This window comes from Coregonus clupeaformis, unplaced genomic scaffold (genome assembly GCF_020615455.1).
Source record: "Coregonus clupeaformis isolate EN_2021a unplaced genomic scaffold, ASM2061545v1 scaf0253, whole genome shotgun sequence".
Classification (NCBI taxonomy): domain Eukaryota; kingdom Metazoa; phylum Chordata; class Actinopteri; order Salmoniformes; family Salmonidae; genus Coregonus; species Coregonus clupeaformis.
The window spans coordinates 337586-354972 of NW_025533708.1; the positions used below are offsets into that span (position 1 = coordinate 337586).

General features: G+C 42.6%; 1 pseudogene; it reads right to left on the reverse strand.

The window, feature by feature from the left end:
• Positions 1-9235: 9235 nt before the first annotated feature.
• LOC121554905 lies at positions 9236-15697 on the reverse strand (annotated as a pseudogene).
• Between the last annotated feature and the right edge of the window lie 1690 nt (positions 15698-17387).

Here is a 17387-nt window from a genome sequence, read left to right on the forward strand (position 1 = left end):
CTGAAGTTAAGGCATGTATAGTTCCTACGTTTTTATTCCCTAGTTTGACATAGTTATGTTATACTGTTTTGTTGTAATTGCTTGTTTCATGTAACAATACACTGACATTACTCATCTCAGTGTTGTCATCATAGTTACATGTGGTGTTGATGCAGAATTATTTGGATGGATTGGAATGACTTGGAGAAGGCATAAGAAGGCATAAGCTTGTTTTATAAAATACATAGTAGTAATTTTGGTTTGTATATTCCAAATACCAACGTCTGTGGTTGTTCCATGTTTTTTAATGATAAATAGTATGTAAGTATTCATTTTGAGGATGTAATATATCATTATGCACTGAGTGTACAAAACATTAGGAGCAAGTTCTCAATATTGAATTGCACCCCCTTTCGCCATCAGAACAGCCTCAATTCGTCAGGGCACGGACTGTACAAGGTGTCGAAAGCGTTCCACAGCGATGCTGGCCCATGTTGACTTCAATTCTTCCCACAGTTGTGTCAAGTTGGCTGGATGTCCTGTGGGTTGTGAACCATTCTTGATACACACAGGAAACTGTTGAGCATGAAAAACCCAGCACCGTTGCAGTTCTTGACACACTCAAATCAATCCCCCTGGCACCAACTACCATACCCCTTTCAAAGGCACTTAAATACTTTGTCTTAACCATTCACCCTTTGAATGGCACACATACACAATCTATGTCTCAATTGTCTCAAGGCTTAAAAATCCTTAATTAACCTGTCTCCCTACCTTCATCTACACTGATTGAAGTGGATTTAACAGGTGACATCAATAAGGGATTATAATTTTCACCTTGATTCACCTTGTCAGTCTAAGTAATGTTGTGTACACTCAGTGTATGTGTTGTTTAACATGAAATAAGACACAACACCTTCAACAAGTGCAGTTAATATGAAATATGCAATACTGCATGATATCAGATAACATCCAAGTATAACTCAATGGTGTATTGTAGTAAGTAGTTGATGGTCAAATGTATGAATATGCAATTATGTGTTACACTTTATAATAATGTTTATTAATAAAACATTTGTAAGGCATTTACAGTTTGCTCACCATTTATTAATAATTACGCCCACATTTGTTAAATGTTAGTAAGCTGTAGGTATGCTCACATTTATAAATAACTACTACAGCATATGCATTAATTATTCAACACAACAGCGAAGGAGACTGCAGCAGACACTTTAACCTCAACATATTGGTTACTTTTGTAAACTTTTCTTTTTTTTCTACTTAAGTTAATTTAGTAAATATTTTCTTAACTCTATTTTCTGAAAACTGCATTGATGGTTAAGGGCTTGGGGTTCCCCCGGTTGGTAATTTGACCATGATTACTACAAGTTTAGACTGCTGGCTATACTAATTTACAAATCTAAAGAATGTTAACTGACATAACAAGGGAAAAACTGCTGATGCACAACGAAATTTCGAAATTTTACCTTGTTTATTCTACTATTCTAACTCTCAACATCAAGTTGAGACCCTGACTGAGTTCCTAATCATATAATGAAATAATATATACTTTTTTTTATGCTGAGATCCGCATAAGGTGAAACAGCACCACTGAGGAGCATCTTGCATTGTGTCAAAAGAAAATGCATAGTACATACTGCTCATTGATGTCTGAGTGGAAAAAAAACGATCTTCCTTGTTTGAAGTAACTTTGTTGTTGTAATATCGCAAACGGAGGTGGCAGTTTCACCGCTATGGTTTCCAGCTTTAAAGGATAATTTCACTGGAAAACATGAATCAAAGTGTCACCTGCCACATCATCATATGATGCAAAATGAATCATATGATGCAAAACGCATGTACATGATGATGTGGCTGGTGACACTTTGCTTCTTGAAAGTCCACTATCTTAGAAACTTGACAACAGACATGCAAAACACACCCGCCCAGCGGTCACATGGTTGAAGGACGGTCGACTAATCACAGGCCAGTGTGGGGCTCAAGTGCTGAACAAGGGGCGTCTGCTGCAGATAAAGGATGCCAAGGTGTTGGACACAGGACTCTACACGTGTGGCTGTGAATGTGGCGGGACAGGCCAACAGCAAGCACGACATCAGCATACATGGTGAGACTCACCAACGTACTATAACATAAAAAAGAGAGTGGGAGGGGATATCCTCTATGAAATTGAGTATATGTCAGAAAGTAAAACTTCAAATCACCTACACCTGCTAATCTTATCTATAGTATGATGTCTTCATGCCTTCATGTTTATCTGCCATTTGGGTCCACATTCTGTACGTGATGTGTTTGTATATGTGTGTTAATATACGTATGTGTTTTGTCCCTCCAGTCTCCCCCAGGATCTGTGGTCAGAACCAGGTCCCAGAAAATGTGAGTGTGGTGGTGAACAACCCTGTGTCTCTAACCTGTAAGGCCTCTGGCATCCCTCCTCCTGCTATCACCTGGCTGAACGATGGAAACACAGCAGCACAGGAGACCGCAGCAGACACTTCAACCTCAACGTACTGGGTATGAACACTACCACTACTCTCACTGCCACTGCTCTCAGTACATCACTGCTGACAGGTCAGAGGTCACACCAGAGCAGCTCTCTCAGATGCTGTTGAATCTTTTTGGTATGTAAGATATGTCTATATTGATTCATTCTGGATCATATTATATATGTGTCGATCCTGGATCATGCCCCATGAAATCAGGATGTGCCAACTAATTTTTTTTTTTTACATTTTAGTCATTTAGCAGATGCTCTTATCCAGAGCGACTTCCAATTAGTGAGTGCATAAATTTTTCATACTGGCCCCCGTGGGAATCGAACCCACAACCCTTGCGTTGCAAGCGCCATGCTCTACCAACTGAGCTACAGGAGGGCCAAACTAAGAGAGGCTATATATAAAAAAATGACATTTCAGTTCTGTACTTGTGAAAACGTCTTGTTATTTGTCAAAACGCTATAGAGAGGGGTGTAGGATTGAGACTTGAGTGAGGTTAGGGGAGGTTTGGTCTGAAAACCTACTTATTCATGAGCATCTTGATTAATGCCACAACAGTCAGACTCATGCTCTCGTGATGAGGTAGCCCTGCCTGATACTTCAAAATCAGTGTCACCCTCAGTCCAAGAGATACTTCCTTCTTGGCCAATTGGTTAAGATGTTGGTTTTCCACTCAGGATACCAGGGTTCAGATCCCACCTGTGACAGAGTCATGATTCAGGGGGTGGGATTCTTGATCTGTGCAGGGGTGGACTTGTTTAGGGGTGAGGGGTTGTACTCAGGCAGAGGCCTAATGGAAGTTGTACTCATGTTCATGCACACAAAGACACTAGAGGTGTACTCTGGTTCACTTCCAAAGTTTATGCTGTATTGTGGCCTTATTGGGGCCCTGGAGTAAAGCATTTGTGTTTCTCCAACACCTTTCATTGGTAGATTTCATTATTCCAGAGACTTGCATATAGGTGATAACAGGACCCTCTGGTGTGAGAAACTTTAAACAAGTCAAAGTAACATCATTGAAGAGTTGTTCACTTACACAGTAGAGACAATATAGTCCCAGTGACAGATTGAGTTTTGCTGATGTAATATGCTCTTTAGGAATCATGCAGAGGTGGAATCATATTTTTTTGGTCTGTCATTTAACAGACGCTCTTATCCAGAGCAACTAGGGTTAAGTGCCTTGCTCCAGGGCACATTAACAGATTTTTCACCTAGTTGGCTCGTGGATTCGAACCAGCAACCTTTCGATTATTGGCCCAACATCTTAACCGCTAGGTTACCTGTCGCCGGTGTTTGAGAATTGTGTTTGTTTTGATTAATATTGTTGTATTTATTGTATGTTCATGTTCACAGGGCTTCCTTGCAAATGAGACGCTGGTCTCAATGGTGACCCACCCTGTAGAAATAAATGTAAAAAATATATATATATCTAAATGTAGTAGATGTATTTGGGTGTGTGGTTGACACCTTTCATTGGTAGAGTGATATAAGTGTCATTATGACAGAGCCCTGCATGTTTTGAATATGTGAATATGTTAATGTGGTCCTCTGTAGCTCAGCTGGTAGAGCACGGCGCTTGTAACGCCAAGGTAGTGGGTTCGATCCCCGGGACCACCCATACACAAAAATGTATGCACGCACGACTGTAAGTCGCTTTGGATAAAAGCGTCTGCTAAATGGCATATTATTATTATTATTAATGTGTGACTTGTGTACTAACGTTCCAGTTTTCTGTACGTCATGTAATATATTGGGTTGTGTTTGTGTATTTCTATGCTGACGTCTCTAAATGGACAATAAAGTATATGGTAACGTAGCTCAAACAGGACCCTCTGGAAACTGAGATAACAGCATCTAACTAGATTTATCAAAATAAAAATCTAATCAAATGATTGACAACCTTGATGAAGCTGAGAAATAATTACTGTATCGAAAGAAGAGGAGGTTGCTCAACCAACGTGAGTCGAGGTGCAAAAAATTTAATCATCATTGCAAAGGAAAAGGCACAACACTTCCTCGCCATTAAAAATGATTTGTTTTATTTAAGCAAGGTTAAAAGATAAATGTTTCAGCCTTCAATGGCCTTCATCAGAATAATCACACAAAGGGAATGGACAAGTTCACACAGGAGTGCACGGGAACACAATTAGACAGAGAGAAAACTCTCTTCAGCTGGTGGTGCTAATGAGAGAGGGTGTGGTAGACTATACAGGTTGGTCCTCAGGGTGATGAGTGAGAAAGTTACAGAGGGTCAAAGATCATACCTCCCCAAAACTGCTAACCTCCCCTATTATTGGTAATGGTGAGAGGTTACATGGGGCATTACTCTCAAGGTAGCAGGCTGGCTGAAAAACATCAAGGGGGATGACTGGGTCAGAATACTGTAGGGTGATGTCTGCCAAATATTATGTGTCCCCACAATGTGACTGGCTCCATCAACCTGAATAATTACTTCATAATTCAGTTTAGATGGACATTTTTACAAGTCTATGTAATGTTCCTATGGAATGCCATTAGTGCATCCACCTTAAAGATATGCCATCTCATCAACTGCCTGACTATCAATTTTCTTATGCACTGTCCAAATGACATATACTGTGATCTGTCCTGTAGTTTCTCAAGGCCTTCCTTCCAAATCTTGTTTCGTTCTCTCGACTGGAAGGATGGAGGAGTTTAAGGATGGGGTTTGAAGGGGAGGGCTGGCTGGCTGCTTACACTCACCGTTAGTTTTGTGTCTTATGATAGCTAGCTTGTTGCAAGTCAGAACATTTATCAGAAACGCAACCTCTGTTTGGAGTCTCGGCTTCCGAGGCTATGTTTCCTGAGGTTGTAGATTATGGTCCAATCTGAGCACTGACATCAATCAAAAGAGTTAGTCTTGAACAGTTCTCCTGTTTCCCATGTAAAATAGCCTTTGGGTGACCAAATCATAAACCATACTATATTTTCCCCATTTAAATCCTCAGTTGATAAAACATACATTTTTCTCTCATCTCTATCTATCAGTAAGAGGGAAGGACAGGCTAGGTGGCCATAGCAACATACAAACTTGTAATACATTACATAATGTTTTGACAAATAATTTGTTTATCCAACCTTTTGTTCATTTGTGTGTGTGTGTGTGTGTGTGTGTGTGTGTGTGTGTGTGTGTGTGTGTGTGTGTGTGTGTGTGCAGAGAGTCTAAGGGGAGGGGAGTGTGTATCAGTCATTCAGAGATAAATAGAGAGGCAGAGCTCAGAGTTTGTCAGAAGGCTGACCTGACAGGGTCACACACAGGACCAAGCAGGAGCAGGACCTCAGCATTTGGACCCTTTATTACAAATGGAGGAACAGGAAGATGTTCAATACTGTTTTCAAGACAGAAACTCTTCTTGCAGAAAGGCTTTGCTATCGACATCTATCTACATAACACTGTACATCTTCTTCTCATTGATTTCAGCAGTTACAGTATTTTTGAACATACTGGTGATCATCTCCATCTCTCACTTCAAGCAGCTCCACACTCCAACCAACCTGCTCATCCTCTCTCTGGCTGTGGCAGATCTCCTGGTGGGACTGATTGTGATACCATTAACAACTGTAGCAATAATGGAACCATGCTGGGATTTTGGGGAATATTTCTGTGGGTTTTATTTCTACATCACTTGTTTGTGTTCTTCTTTATCTGTGAGCAGTTTGGTCTTGATATCTATTGAACGTTATGTTGCTGTGTGTGATCCCTTATTGTACCACTCTAAAATAACAATAACAAGAATGATGTGTTGTATATCCATTACCTGGTGTTGTTGTATCATATACAATGCTGCTATTGTAAAAACCTTTGTAAATGTACAGGTACCCAGTAGGTGTTTGAAAGAATGTTTTACTGTTGAAGGGTCAGTCTGGGGTAATATAATTGACTTTGTAATTACAATGGTTGTCCCGTGCTCTATTATTATAACACTTTATTTGAACATATTTGTGGTGGCCATATCACAGGCCAGAAAGGTATTTTCAAAAGAGGCTGCCAGTGTGTCAGGTGTTAAAACTGTACAGGCAAATAAGTCAGAGAGAAAAGCATCAAAAACTCTAGCTATTGTTGTTTTCAGCTATCTAAGTTGTTGGATTCCATTTCATTTGTATTTATTTTTTCTTTTAATTGATAATTTATCATCATTTATCATCAGCTTTTTGCCACTTGTTAATTCCTTAATTAATCCAATAATTTATGCTTTCTTTTATCCATGGTTCAAAATGACAGCTAAATGTATTTTAACTCGGGTGAAGTTAAGATGTGCATAGTTACTATGTTTTTATTCTCTAGTTTGACAAACATTGATTTGATATAGTTATTTTATACTGTTTTGTTGTTGTAATTTCTTCGTTCATGTAACAATACACTGACATTACTCATCTCAGTGTTGTCATCATAGATACATGTGGTGTTGATGCAGAATGATTTGGATGGATTGGAATGGAATGACTTGGAGAAGGAATAAGAAGGCATAAGCTTGTTTTATAAAAGACATTGTAGTCATTTAGGGTTGTATATTCCAAATACCAAAGTATGTGGTTATTCTATGAAATGTAATTATAAATAGTATGTAATTATTCTAAAAGTACATTTTGAGTACGTCATGGATCATTCTATATGTTGTTTAACACCACTCTCTAGTGGCTCAATTGGGACACAACGCCTTTGTGGTAAAGTTGAATTGTACAATACTGCAAGATAACGGATAACGTCCAAGTCTCACTCAATGGTGTATTTTAATAGTTGATGGTTAAATGTAAGAATATGAAATTATGTGTAAAACTTAATAATAATGTTCAGTAATAAACCATTTGTAAGGCTTTTACAGTTTGCTCACAATTTACTAATCATTACTCCCACACTTGTTAAATTTAGCAATCTAGGTGTTCTCACATTTCCAAATAATTTATGTATTAATGATTTTTAAGATTATTCATAAGATGTTTAATAAATGTCCTTATAAACCATTTACTAATCATTTGTAAAGTAGTTTTGCAGTCCCTAATCTAAAGTGAGGGTTATTCATACTGTATTAATACTTAAATATAAATGTTTTGAGTGACCAGTGTAATTTCTCACAAAAAGATGGACATGCCATTGGTAGACATTCCAGCAGTACCTGATGCTCCTTAAGGTCTCAAAATGACCTAGAACATATTCATAGTTAAACAACAAGCACACAACACAGAGGATGTTAAAGGAAATATATGAACATTTTATTCCAAAACAGTCACACTGTTGTAGTAGTATGCTGAAAGTAGTAGAAGTAACATGTTTTTTCTGAAAATGCTAACATTTGTGTTTGTTGGAAGTGACTACTTAAACGAAAGTGTGGAATGTAGTCACTTATTAGAGCAGTTCATAGACTGCTTACAGGGTAAGGGAACCAATATCTAAATACATCATTTAACTGAACATTATGTTTAAAGGGTTACTACCATTAATACACCACAAGTGAAGTTGTCCAAATACTTATGACTTCTTCAAATGGAGGGACTAGATACATAAGGTGTTTTCATTTCTAAACGGTAAAACAGATGTGTATGAAAATACCCTAAAATAAAAGGTGGCATTCTATAATGTGGCCTCATATTAAACATTTGATGTCAAATCCAAGTTGCTGGAGTAACGAGCCAAATGTAACTGTTTTGGGTGATGTCAGTGCTCAGTTTGGACCATAATCCTGAACCTCAGGACACAAGACGGCATGCCACATGTCAACCTGCTATTGTGTAGGAAATTTGGCAGTAGGGAAGTTGATGAGAGGGCATCATTTCATGGTGTATTCGCTACAGTAAACTCAATCAAAATCAATAGTGGCATTCCATAGGAACATCCCCATAGACTTCAAAAAATGTCCATCTGAACTGAATTTTGAACCACTTCAAGCTGGCTGTTCTTAGTGAACTTATGGAAAGGATTGTGTTTGACCAAATACAATGATATCTTTCAGAGAACAGGTTAGCTACTGACTTTCAGCATGCATATAGAGACGGGCACTCAACTTGTAGTGCACTGACTCAGATGACTGATGATTGGTAAAAATAAATGAATATTTAAAGGATAGTTGGAGATGTATTGTTAGATTTCAGTGCAGCCTTTGACGTAGGCCAAACCGTTCGGATGCTACAGATGATTTTGTGAGAAGACCGATTTTGGGGATGTCTCATGAACTGACAAGCACCACTCTAACTCTGTCACCTTTCACCGCAAATGTGGAAGTGCGACATAGGAGGATGTGGTGGATTGAGATGCATCCTATGCAAAAATCCTGATATCTCTAGCTTAAACTGACAGATTTTTAAGGGGATTTAAAAACAATGCTAATTCGATTTCCACGGGGGCAAGGACATCGACCTTAGGGGGTACATTGTTATTAAAAATGCAAAGTGAAACAGAGAGGACAGAGAGGGATAACTTGCCTCAAATCAAAGAGAAGTATGTCTGTTCTTAGTGGTTAAGAGCGTTGTGCCAGTAACCGAAAGGTCGCTGGTTCTAATCCCCGAGCCGACTAGGTGAAAAATCTGTCAATGTGCCCTTGAGCAAGGCACTTAACCCTAATTGCTCCAGTAAGTCGCTCTGGATAAGAGTGTCTACTAAAATGTAAATAAATGGGTTTTATTATTTATTTAAAAAACATGGCAAATGAAACTTTCCTAAAATCCACTCCACCAACCAGCCACTTTCTTAAAGTTAATGTAAATCCCCTTTTCACACCTCCTAATGTATTTCATCTGCAGCCACATTCATCCAGCACCATGTCCTGGTAGTGGTGTAGGTTCTATGTTGTTGTTGTTGTCGTAGTAGAGCATGGAGACAGGTGACAGGTGGATGGGTACACTGCAGGGCTGGGGCGTGCTGCGGGGGTCCAGGGACTGTACCAGTGTCTGCAGGACGGCGTGGTTGGTGCAGTTCAGGCTCTCGGCGTGGCAGTAGTTGGCCAGTAGCTCTGCGGAGCGATGGTCCAGTCCTGCCAGCCCTTGATGTCGATGTAGAGGCGGCTGGGTTTACACACATTGCTGGGCGTCACCGGGAGGTAGATGGTGCTCCTCTTCCGCCAAGAGCGGCACTGCAGAGGGTTCAGGGATACAGCCACCAGTGAGGCCTGGAACTCTGGGAGGGTTACGGTCGGCCTGAACGGGGCGGCGTTCCCCCGGGTGGTGGGACATGAAGGTATCCGTGGTCAGGGTATGGCTGCAGCTTCAGTACCAGTCCGTGCGACCCGGTTTACGCCCAGTTCTCTGCCAGGGTTGTGAGGTCCAGGGTGAGGGATTCGGCTCTGGATCCTGCTGCGCCAACTAGGACAGCACCAGCCTGCGGTTGGCCTTGTGTCTCACTCCCCTCAGGGTTGCATGCAGCACCTTGTACAGGGACACACTGAGGACCTGTGGGGCTGGAACTTGATTTCCAGCTGCGCCAGAGAGAGTTGCTCCACTGGCTGCAGGACGGACATGTTGAAGAACAGATGTTTCTCCACACAGCCGTGGCAGCTGCCACTTCATCCTGACACCAGTCTACCTTCAGGGGACAGACAAAACAAGACATATTAGCTTTGGACTCTAGAACTAGGACCTAGATTTCAAATAACGGTATTTGGAATGTCACAGTCAATATAGGCCCAAAAAATGTTGGGGAACAAAAACAATGGGAGTGAATGAACTCCAGATGCAATTGTTTTCAAAAACCAAATGGAATCTCTTAAATACCATACATGTTCAAAAATGGATTGTGTATGCCTATGTAGCTCAATAATGACTTGATATCAAATTGTAATTGTTAGAATATTTAAAATCCAGATATTCTTCTATCAACCACTGATCTTAAAGGGGCAATCTGCAGTTCAAACAACAACAAAGCGGGTACCACGCCACTTTTTTAGGTAAACAGCTTAAGGATGGGGCTGGGGAAATGTAACCATTCTCAAATTCATAAAATGGGCTATGCAAGGACTGACCATCCATGAAATCAAAATCATAGTTTTAAACCACCTTCCAAAAATTACTGGGGGGAGGGTGGGTACAACTCGAGATGCACACCCCTCCCCAGCATAAAAAATATTTTCACATGACCCTCAACTTTTACTTGAAAAAAGTTACAATACCCTCCACCTTCATTGAATTAACTCAATCATGATTATGACCAGTCACAGTGAGAAAGTAGGCCTACCTCCTTACTATGATCAGGGGGTGAAAAAATAAAATCACCTTTATTTACATTTTTAGTCATTTAGCAGACGCTCTTATCCAGAGCGACTTACAGTTAGTGAATACATTTTTTATTTTATTTTTTTATACTGGCCCCCCGTGGGAACCGAACCCAAAACCCTGGCGTTGCAAACGCCATGCTCTATCAACTGAGCTACATCCCTGCCGGCCATTCCCTCCCCTACCCTGGACGACGCTGGGCCAATTGTGCGCCGCCCATGAGTCTCCCGGTCGCGGCCGGCTGCGACAGAGCCTGGATTCGAACCAGGATCTCTAGTGGCACAGTTAGCACTGCGATGCAGTGCCTTAGACCACTGCGCCACTCAGCCGTTTCAAGCCATTTTCTCGGCCAAGCCTCCTTTATATTAGAGCATTGCATCCATCTATCATCGTATTTGTGGGTCCTGGAAAAAAGGCCTTTTCTAAACAGATTTCATGTAATTCTGTAGAAATTAGCAGAATGTATTTTTTAATACCACAGTTTTATCTGAACTAATAGTCGGCGGGCCAGAACATAATACAGTAACAGTGCAATTCATAGACCTAGACTGTTTTTAACAACATTTTTAACACATCTGGTTAATACATAATCATTTCAATGACAATTACATAATAATTTATATAAAATCACAATGTCTCTAGGAAATGAGTTTTGTGCATTGATTGGGTAAAAACAGGGACCTTATCCTACTTTTTATTAGTTCAAAACAATCAGCTTGTTGGCGCTCACAAAAAGACCCAAAAGAAAGGCGGATTTAGAAAATAGAAGTTTGAGGGAAGAACGGACAGAGACACATTATCTTTCCACCATAGACAGAGGCCCGACACAGAACAATTTAAACTTAACTGATAGCTACTCTTCTGTGGCTTAACCCAATAAGAGAAGGTCACAAGTGCATCCCTAAAAGCTGCCTGGGTTTAAAGATCGTCTCTTTTACAGAAAGTGAATAGCTCAATTGATAGCGACAGAGTTACACATTGTAGACCTATTAGATTACTTGCCAATGAAAGTAATTTGCTCAGCCTCTGAATGTCATGGAGATGAAACAGATAGAGATACCCTCATGAGCATCGGAGTCGCGGCTTTCTTGTGCATTTTGCAGCTCATTTCTAGCAGAAAGCATCACGGAGGAAAGCGTCGTTATAGATCACTTTATATAATCAGAATCCGTTTTAGTTTCTTCAAACCCTTAAGCTAACAAGAGGTATGCTTTTTGACATTTTCTTTATCAAAACGTAGGCTATGGCATACCCTCACATAGACCTACCCCCTCATTAGAACCCTGGTTTTAACTTCACACACCAAGCCCTTCATGGACACAGAGGTATTTAAGGAGTGGTGACACTATTGGAGGAATTGACCGACAAATCTATTGATAGTGTATAATTTCATCTGTCAAACAGGTAGGCCTACCTCTTATTTCTTAAAAAGGAAGAAATAGGCTCCGAAACAAAGACCTCCTGTTGTTAGTTAATTTAAATTAAAATAAAGACTGTTGAAATGAATTACTCGACTTAGCCTAGTTTCAGCACTATGTGTTGTCCACCTCCCGTTTGATTATGCCGTGGCTGCGTCGTCACGTTTCAGCACCACAAAGTTGTCACGGTTACTAAAATCTGGCTTATTGTGAAGTCAATAATGCTGATAAAAAAGCCTCATCATGGGCAATGAAACATGTTGTGTCTTGGCCTTTGTAGAGGCAAACATCAAAGGTGTGAGTGTTATGAAAATGAGCCCAGAGCAGACGGTGGCAACCCATGTGGGTACTGTGGCGTAGGCTAGTGTATAAGGAGAGTAGCCTACCAAAACCCCTTGATAGGGGAGACGCATGCAAGCAGACGGGGAAAGTTGTTTTGGATGGAATAAATTATATAGGAAAACCTGCAAAACGGCGAATGTAAACCAGGGAAAAAACGTACCACCCTCCCCTGTGCCCACGAAATATCCACACAACCCTCCCCCAAGCAAAACAAAAGTTACACCCCCCTCCCCTATTGGGGGAGTAGCAGGGGGGAGTGGGGTGTAGGTAGCTGACTAGTGGTGTCTACAGGGGGGAGGTGGGAGTAGTTAGCTGACTAGTGGTGGCTCCAGGGGGGAGGGGGGAGCAGGTAACTGACTAGTGGTGGCTCCAGGGGGGAGGGGGAGCAGGTAGCTGACTTGTGGTGGCACCAGGGGTGAGGGGGAGCAGTTAGCTTACTAGTGGTGGCTCCAGGGGGGAGGGGGAGCAGGTAGCTGACTAGTGGTGGCTCCAGGGGGGAGGGGGAGCAGTAACTGACTAGTGGTGGCTCCAGGGGGGAGGGGGGAACATGTAGTGTCGTAGAAATATTGTTCTCAAACGCGCTTAATTACTATTTGCATAACCTACAGGAATATTTTATTCTATCAAAGGGCCCAAATTTAGAATGTTAACCCTATCCTAGTTATTATTTTACTGTAGTCAATTTATCATAATACTATATCAGGTTCTAAATATAATGTCAGAAACATACCCTAAAAGATTTATCAAAATACAATGCATAGACGTCATATGACCACACCGGTACACGTGACCTGTTCCTCCAACAGGATTTAATCTACGCCTCCTGGTAACGTGAATTTTCTACACTCAGTTGGTCAATGAATATCCACGCACCATTCACTCTTCCTCTCTTGGTGTGAGACCGGGTGCGTCCTTCCTACCAGGTTATACTCAAACAACGGTCCAGGAAAGGTCGCCAACCTTTCTCCACCAAACACCGACACTTCAAACGACCTCAAACACAGCTTCTCTCCTCAACACAGAAAATAAGCTGTTATCTGCAGGATTTCTTATTATTCTCATTCATACAGATGAGCAGCCACTTGTGCCCAAATGAATCAGACAGTTGAATGACTCACAGCGCCAAAGCAACCCATTCACCCATACGAGATGAGCAGACCTACTCTATTTAACACTTTCTCAATATTTTGAAGCCCTTGTAGCTATTTAACCCCGTTCACCTACTCAGGATGACCGGTGTTACTCCAATTTATGCTGTCACCTACGCCGGATGACCTAACTTTTTTACCTGATCGACCCTACCTAATTTTGGCATCACCACAACACAGGATGATGCCCTACCTGCCGAGCAGACCTCTAACAATGATCCTCATTAGAGCGGTACCGTAGGTCCCAAATTTAGCTAGCCACCTGCCCGTTCAGACCTCTGGAGTGCTAATTTTAGCTCTCCAAAGCCCGGTATCCATAGGATTTCTATGTATTTAGCCCAGGTGTTACACTTCCTCTACACACCTGGACTTCTACCTACGCTTTCCTAAGCGACCTGTAAATTCTGCCCTATTTTTTTCTGTTACACTTCCTCAACACAGAAAAAGGAGCGGTATTACACAGGATTTCTGCCTACCTAAGCAGTCCTCAAGACGATTCACTTCCACTACACGTCTAAAGCGGTATCTGTAGGACTTAACATGTTATTGTCTGATCGCTCAACCAGCTGGACAGCCACCCGTGTCGAAATGACCCAGACAGAGCGATCAGCAAGATGAATCAAATGAATCAAATGAATCAAATCAATTGAACAGACGGTTCAGACAAACAACAGCGACATGTATTCTTAAATTCAAAAGCTCCTAGTCTTTAATTTTCTGGTTCTTAAATTTGGAGAGACCTATTTGGTATTTCTTTAGATGTTCTTTAGATGTTAAATAAAGGTGAAATAAAATAAATAAATAAATAAAAATTGCCGAGCCCGGATCGGACCACACAAACGTTATACTATATAAGTAAGAACTTGGCTTACCTTTTAAAAGCGTCCGCTTTTGTTTGTATGGTCCGTCCAAGCCGTTTCACAACTGCAGATGTATACCGTCTCTGATCCCTATTTTTCAACTCCTGGCAAGCTCGCCAAATATGTCGTAGAAATATTTGACTCAAAAAGTAGTCAACTTAAAAATATTTCTCAAGAGACTGGAACTTGTGAATTTAGACTTTTATTATTTGCATAACAAAGCCAAGCTTGCTCCATGGAGCATCAACTGCTTGTCCTGAACCGGAGTACTCCTTTTTATACAGACACATGCATAGCCACACTGATACAGCTGATAGTTCCTCCCTATGTGAATGAATAGCATCTTTCAGTATCACATGTTGGCTACTCACGAGGGCTACTTGCGCTTCTCTAAGTGGGGCCTCTGTATCTTATTAGTGGCATGACTCAAAAAATTATGTACATACGTATGTTAAAGAACAATGACACTCTGTATTGACTATATTCACTATCTAGGCATGCATCTGGAGTACAAAGTATCAATTATGTTCATTCTGTTTCACCATTATCATTTCATAACACATTATAAAACATATCCATTAATACTTAAACATGATTTAAACATGTCATCCATAACCCATTCTCAACCACATACATTTAAACATTTATCATTTATCATCCTCCCTGGCCCTTGAGATTATGTGCATGTGGCCATGTGTCAGGTCATAAGGTCATAAGCACAAAGAAATGATAACACCAGTTCCATTGTTACTCCAATCTCCACACAGCCATCACGAGGAGTTGTATCTCCATCACATGTCATTGACATACCCAGCCCAGCTGCAGGGAGTTTATGAAAAACACATAAATGTCTCTGCTCTGTAGTAACCCTTCAACTGGTTCTCAATCCATAAACATTTTAAGGCATATAGGTGTTTAATTCTACAACATATGTACTTGAAAATCATCTATAGTAGCTGAGTAGTGGTGGCTCCAGGGGGGAGGGGGCAGCAGGTAGCTGACTAGTGGTGGCTCCAGGGGAGAGGGGGCAGCAGGTAGCTGACTATTGGTGGCACTAGGGTGGAGGGGGAGCAGGTAGCTGACTACTTGTGGCTCCAGGGGGAGAGGGGAGTGGGGAGCAGGTTGCTGACTTGTTGTGCCACCAGGGGAGGGGGAGTAGGTAGCTGACTACTGGTAGCTCCAGGGGGAGGGGGCAGCAGGTAGATGACTACTTGTGGCATCAGGGGGTGGGGGAGAAGCTGGTTGACTAGTGGTGGCTCCGGGGGAGAGGGCGCAGGAGCTGACTAGTGGTGACACCAGGGGAGGAGCAGAAACTGACTAGTGGTGGCTCCAGGGGGAGGGGAAGGGGGGAAGCAGGTAGCTGACTAGTGGTGGCTCCAGGGGGGGGGGAGAGGGGGAGGGAGGTAGCTGACTAGTGGTGGCTCCAGGGGGAGAGGGGGGGCAGCAGGTAGCTGACTAGTGGTGACACCAGGGGGGGAGGGGGAGCAGAAACTGACTAGTGGTGGCTCCAAGGGGGAGGGGAAGGGGGAAGCAGGTAGCTGACTAGTGGTGGCTCCAGGGGGGGGGGGAGAGGGGGGAGGAGGTAGCTGACTAGTGGTGGCTCGGGGGAGGGGAGAGGGGAGGAGGTAGCTGACTAGTGGTGGCTCCAGGGGGAGAGGGGGGCAGCAGGTAGCTGACTAGTGGTGACACCAGGGGGAGGGGGGAGCAGAAACTGACTAGTGGTGGCTCCAGGGGGAGGGGGAGCAGAAACTGACTAGTGGTGGCTCCAGGGGGGGGGGGGGGGCAGCAGGTAGCTGACTAGTGGTGACACCAGGGGGGGGGGGGAGCAGAAACTGACTAGTGGTGGCTCCAGGGGGGAGGAGGGAGCAGAAACTGACTAGTGGTGGCTCCAGGGGGGAGGAGAGGGGGAGGAGGTAGCTGACTAGTGGTGGCTCCAGGGGGAGAGGGGGGGCAGCAGGTAGCTGACTAGTGGTGGCTCCAGGGGGAGGGGCAGCAGGTAGCTGACTAGTGGTGGCTCCAGGGGGGAGGGGGAGGAGGATTAGGTAGCTGACTAGTGGTGGCTATTCAGCAGGCTGATGGTCTGAGTGTAGAAACTATTGGACAGTCTCCCAGTTTTTGCCTTGATGCTCCTGTACTACCCGCGTCTGAGTGATTGAAGCAGGGAGAACAGGGCAATGGGTGGTGGCTGATGTCCCTAATGATCTTCTTGGCCTTCCTGCGACACCTGGTGTTGTAGGTGTCCTCTAGGGCAAGCAGAGTGCACCCAATGGTTCTCATCACCCTCTGAGGTGCCATGTGGTCCGCGGCGGTGGAGTTTCCGTACCAGGCTGTGATACAGCCGACAGTATGCTCTCGATGGTGCTCCTGTAGAGTACTGTGAGGGCCCTCGGGGACAGGCCAAATTTCTTCATCATCCTGAGGTTGAAGAGTCGTTGTCGTGCCTTCTTCACCACAGTGTCTGTGTGGTTAGACCATTTCAGCTTGTCTGAGATGTGTATGCAGAGGAATTTGAAGTTACTGACCGTCTCCACGGCGGCCTCGTTAATGAGGATGTGGGCGTGTCCAGCCTGGTTCCTCCTGAAGTCCACAATCAGCTCCTTTGTTTTGCTAACATTGAGGGAGAGTTAGTTTACCAGGCACCAGGCCGTCAGAGTGCCTACCTCCTTCCTCTAGGCTGTCTCGTAATTGTTTAAAAAATAATAGGAATTGTTATAATAACAATAATAATAAAAATCGTAGATCAGCTTTAATATTGCAGATAGATTGTAGCTTCCATCAATGTAATTGTCTGCATCATTTACGATCCCCATATATATTTGGGTAAATGAGGAAAAACATAAATGTAATCAATTTTAGAATAAGGCTGTAAAGTAACAAAGTGTGGAAAATGTATGTTTTTCCTCATCAATC